Source organism: Arachis ipaensis, chromosome B10 (genome assembly GCF_059453495.1).
Source record: "Arachis ipaensis isolate K30076 ecotype BB chromosome B10, ASM5945349v1, whole genome shotgun sequence".
Taxonomy (NCBI): Eukaryota; Viridiplantae; Streptophyta; class Magnoliopsida; order Fabales; family Fabaceae; genus Arachis; species Arachis ipaensis.
In genome coordinates this window covers 38,115,427-38,120,830 of record NC_142435.1, presented here as the reverse complement: position 1 = coordinate 38,120,830, position 5,404 = coordinate 38,115,427, and the positions used below count along the sequence as shown (strand labels likewise).

Below are 5,404 nucleotides of genomic sequence, written 5' to 3'. Positions count from 1 at the left end.
GTTCCCCTTTAGGATTCTTTTCTGTGTCACTAGGGAACACTGCAGTTGATTTGGGGGCCTGTTGAGATAGCTCTCCTACTTGAGACTCCATCCTCTTGAGTTTTTCACCATGGTTTCTTAAGGTAGTTCTCACATCATCCCTGAAGCTTTTCAATTCAGTTATGTCTTGACCCATGTGTGCCAGCACTCCTTCTATCCTGTTTAATTGATCTTGAAATTGTTGGTTCGGGTTAGGTTGGGTAGGTTGATTATTTTGGCCATGATATGGTGGTTGAGAGTAAGTGTTTTGTGTGGCTTGGTATGATCTTTGGTTGGAGTTTTGGTATGTGGACTTGTTATGTTGGTTTTGCTGGTTTCCCCACCCAAAGTTTGGGTGGTTTTTCCAGCCTGGGTTGTAAGTGTTGGAATGTGGATCATATGGTTGCCTTTGTTGATTTCCTACATACTTGGCCTCTTCCCAATTACCTCCTTCAGTGCTTTCTTCCTCTTGCTCTTGTGTGTGTATTGCAGCCACTTGTTTTGTTTCTAATTTCCTGGTGAGCTCTGCTAGTTGCTTGGCAAACACCTTGTTTTGGGCTAGAATTGTATCAACATGGTTCAGCTCCATGATTCCCTTAGTGTTGTGTCTCTCTGATGCATAGTAGTACTCGTTCTCAGCCACTGTCTCAATCACTTCAATGGCTTCTTCCACAGTCTTTTTCCTGTTCAATGAACCTCCTGATGAATGGTCTACAGCCTTCCTTGATTCATAAGACAGTCCATCATAGAAAATATGCAATTGCACCCAGTCATGGAACATGTCTGGTGGGCATTTCCTTGTCAAATCCTTGAATCTCTCCCATGCCTCGTAGAGAGTTTCACCATCTTGTTGTCTAAACGTCTGAACCTCAGATCGAAGCCTATTGACCTTTTGTGGGGGGTAGAAACGTGCCAGAAACTTGCTTTCCACTTCATCCCAGGTTGTTAGGCTCCCCCTTGGGAATGATTCCAGCCACTTAGCTGCCTTGTCCCTAAGTGAAAATGGGAACAAAAGCAGTTTATATGCATCTTCCTGGACTCCATTGGACTTCACAGTGTCACAAATTCTCAGGAATTTTGTGAGATGTTGGTTTGGGTCTTCATTAGCACTTCCACCAAATGAACAATGATTCTCCACAAGTGATATTAGCTGTGGTTTGAGCTCAAAATTGTTGGCCTGAATGGGTGGTTTCTGGATGCTGCTACCACAATTCCCAGAGGTTGGGTTTATGTATGAACTAAGAACCCTCCTCTCAGGAATGGCATTGTTTCCATCAGCTCTCTCATGGTTGTGAACTTCTCTATCCATGTTGAGATCTAAAGCTTCCTCAAAATTGTCCTCAGATTCTCCTTCAGATTCCTCTTCTCCCAGTACTCTCTTCCCTCTTGCTTCCCTTCTCAGTCTATGAAGGGTCCTCTCTGGTTCGGTATATGGAGGAGTTGATGTCTCTCCTCTCCTACCTGTCATACAAGAACACATCACAGGCAACAAACAAGTGAAATACTCTTGGTTAATGGAAGAGTATGGTTAGAGCAGTTGAGGAATTAATTCAAACAGTTAGTGAGTCAGTGAGTTAGTTGCTTGAATTTAAAGGCATAAAGAAAGAAAGCATGTAACAGAGTGCAGAAATTAAAATTCAACAAGTAATGTGTACTGAATTAATCAAAACAAAAAAAAATGCTCAATCTAGTTAACTTCCAATTTGAGAATTGTCAATCGAAAACCAATCCCTGGCAACGGCGCCATAAACTTGATGCGCATAAACTAGATATGCTAACGATTTAGGAAATTGCACGATCGGCAAAATTCCTTCCGGCAAGTGCACCGGTTATCGTCAAGTAAAAACTCACAATAGAGTGAGGTCGAATCCCACAAGGATTGGTTGAGTGAGCAATTCGGATTAGAAGTGTGTTCTAGTTGAGCGGAATCAAGATTTAGATGAGAATTGCGGAATGTAAAATTGGCGGGAAACGTAAATGACAAGAAATTTAAATGGCGGAATCTTAAATTGCATGAATTAAAGAGCAGAAGATAAATTGCTGAAATTAAAAGGGAATGGGGGTGATTGCATGAATTGAGTTGCAGAATGTAAAGAGAAAGTGGAAATCAGAAATGGGGAATTCATTGGGTTATAGGAGATATTGAGATCTCCGAATCAAAACATGTGTATCTCTTCCTCAAGCAATGCGTTCATTGAATTTTGCTTGGCAATCTTATATAATTGGATCCCAATCCCTTGACTCACCAATTCTCTCTAAAAACGAACAAATTCCCAATCCCTTGGTTTAAATGTTCATAAGAAGAGATGATGCTCGATCACTGATTATACCACACAGTTTCATGAACCACAATTTGGTAGGATTACATGTCACAATATCCATCCAAACCCCAATCCAATTCACTGTGAGAAAGCTTCTCTAGCATGAATCCTCCATTCCTTTCCCAAGGTTCCGAAGGATTCCAATTATGGGTAGTTTCTTTCCCAAGACAACTACCCAATGGAATTAGATCGAGAAGCTTTCTAACAAAATTCAAGAGAAAAGATTGAAGAAGAAGATAAACTATTATTGATTCATTGAATTACAATAGAGCTCCCTAACCCAATGAAAGGGGGTTTAGTGAGTCATAGCTCTGAATTCAATTACAAAGATATGAAAACTAGCTAAAAATGAAAGTCCTCATCCTTCCTAACTTCTATTCTATCCTATTTATACACTTTCTATATTGAGCTTCTGTTGTGTTTCTTGGGCTTTGAGGCCTCTCCCTGCTTTCCTTTTGCCTTGGGTTTATGATCCATAATCTTGATGAGGCTGTTGATCCAAATTCTGTAACAGTCATTGAGCCAACTTAGTGATAATCAAATAATGACACATGACTCAATAAATTGAAATTTCAGACTCATCAATCCTTCAGGCCCAATCCCATAAACCATGATATTCAATTGGGTTTCATACCAGAGTAAGTTTAAGTTAATGTTTGTGCTCAAATACTAACTTAAACCGCAATATTGTTGGCCCAGAAACCTTTTCCAAGAGTGGCGTTTAAGTTGCAGTTTAAGCTTAAACTGTAGCTTAAACGCCAGACACTTCCAGTGATGCCTTTTGTGGAAGCACGTTTAAGCTTCAGTTTAAGGTTAAACTGAAGCTTAAACGTGGAAATGGAAGAAGGCAGCCCTGGAGGGTAACTTAGTCGAACACGTTTAAGCTTCAGTTTAAGGTTAAACTGAAGCTTAAACGTGGAGATAGAAAAGGCAGCCCTGGAGGTCGAACACGTTTAAGCTCCAGTTTAAGGTTAAACTGGAGCTTAAACGTGGAAATGGAAGAAGGCATCCTGGAGGTCGAACACGTTTAAGCTCCAGTTTAAGGTTAAACTGGAGCTTAAACGTGGAAATGGGGAAAGCAACCCTGGAGGAGAAAACTTGGTCGAACACGTTTAAGCTCCAGTTTAAGGTCAAACTGGAGCTTAAACGTGGAAATGGCTCCCTGGTGCACTTCCCATTTCTGGCGTTTAACCTCCAGTTTAAGGTTAAACTGGAGGTTAAACGTGGAAATGCTTCCTGATTGGCATTCTCATTCTGGCGTTTAACCTCCAGTTTAAGGTTAAACTGGAGGTTAAACTTCAGTTTCAGCATTTCTTAGCCTTCATGATTCTGGCGTTTAAGCTCCAGTTTAGGCTTAAACTGGAACTTAAACTCCACATGTGATATTCAAGCTTCCTTTATTGACTTTGTTGCTTCCTTGCCTAGCCTCTTCTTCCCTGAAATCATCCAAACAATTGCATCAAAGTCTTGCAAAATTTCATGAGAAATCTTCCATTCATAGCATTCAAGTAATATAACTAAAGACTCATGGAATTTGCATCAAAATCATACTGTTTGGATGGTTCATTGCTTTGTTCTTCTTTTGACCATTCTTGGTTACTTTAAGCTCAAGAAAATGCATAAAACAACTAAAACTATCAAAAAAATGCTAGTGAAACTAGCCTAAGATGCTTTGGCATCACCAAACCAAGGCTAATACGTTGGATACTGCTGTTACAAGAATTTGATTTAGAAATTAAGGACAGGAGTGGTAACCAGAATTTAGTGGCAGACCACCTGAGTCTCCTTGAGCACATTAAGGGTGACTCCACTCCTATAAATGATAATTTCCCATTTGATAATTTACAAGCAGTATCTGAAGTAGTTCCTTGGTATGCACCTGTAGCTAATTATCTAGTTAGCCACACTTTTTCTCCAAATTTTACTAAGCACCAGAGAGACAAGCTGAAAAGCGAGTCCAAATATTATATATGGGATGATCCATATTTATGGAGGTGTGGTGCTGACTAGGTAATTAGACGGTGTATGCCTCAATCAGAATTCCAGTCAATTTTAGAGGCTTGCCACTCATCTGAGAGTGGAGGACATTTTGGCCCTCAAAGAAGGGCTAGAAAAATTTTAGACTGTGGATTCTGGTGGCCTACTCTTTTTAAAGATGCTGCTGAATTTTGTAAATCTTGTTCGCCATGCCAAAGGTTTGGTAATATATCCAAGAGGGATGAGATGCCTCAACAGATTATGCTTTTCTGTGAAATTTTTGATGTTTGGGGCATTGACTTCATGGGTCCATTTCCAAATTCTAGCGGTTACTCTTATATACTGTTAGCCATAGATAATGTTTCTAAGTGGGTGGAAGAAATTCCTACCCACACTGATGATGCTAACACTGTTGTTTCTTTGGTTAGAAACCATATTATCTGTCGCTTTGGATCACCACGAGCAATCATGAGCGATCAAGGCACCCACTTTTGTAACAGGAGACTGACATGATTACTGAAAAAGCATGGGATAATTCACAAAGTAGAAACAACTTATCATCCCCAGACCAATGGGCAAGCAGAAGTCTCTAACAGAGAGATTAAACGTATTCTGGAGAAGATAGTAAAACCTCATAGGAAGGACTAGAGTGCCAGGCTACAAGACGCACTCTGGGCATATAGAACAGCGTACAAGACACCCATTGGGATGAGCCCCTTCCGCTTAGTATATGGAAAGGCTTGCCACCTCCCCGTCGAGGTGGAACACAAGGCTCTCTGGGCTGTAAGGGAATGCAACATGAACCTTACGAAAGCTGGTGCTGAAAGAAAGCTACAACTAGCAGAACTAGAGAACCTCCGCCTAGAAGCATATGACAACTCCAGGCGTTACAAGGAGAAAATGAAGGCTGTCCATGACAAGCATATTAAAAGAAAAGAATTCAGACTAGGGGAGTTAGTTCTTCTTTATAACTCCAGACTGAGGCTCATGTTGGGTAAATTGAGATCAGGATGGGAAGGTCCATACAGAGTAGAGAAGGTAGAGCCATACGGAGTTGTCCACCTGCGTCATCCTACTAACTCCAATTT

General features: G+C 40.7%; 1 non-coding gene across 1 annotated transcript; it reads left to right on the top strand.

The window, feature by feature from the left end:
- Positions 1-797: 797 nt before the first annotated feature.
- LOC148579735 (small nucleolar RNA R71) lies at positions 798-901 on the top strand. Its single transcript, XR_015899448.1, has one exon. It is a non-coding gene; the product is annotated as a small nucleolar RNA R71 (small nucleolar RNA).
- The last annotated feature ends 4,503 nt before the right edge of the window (positions 902-5,404 follow it).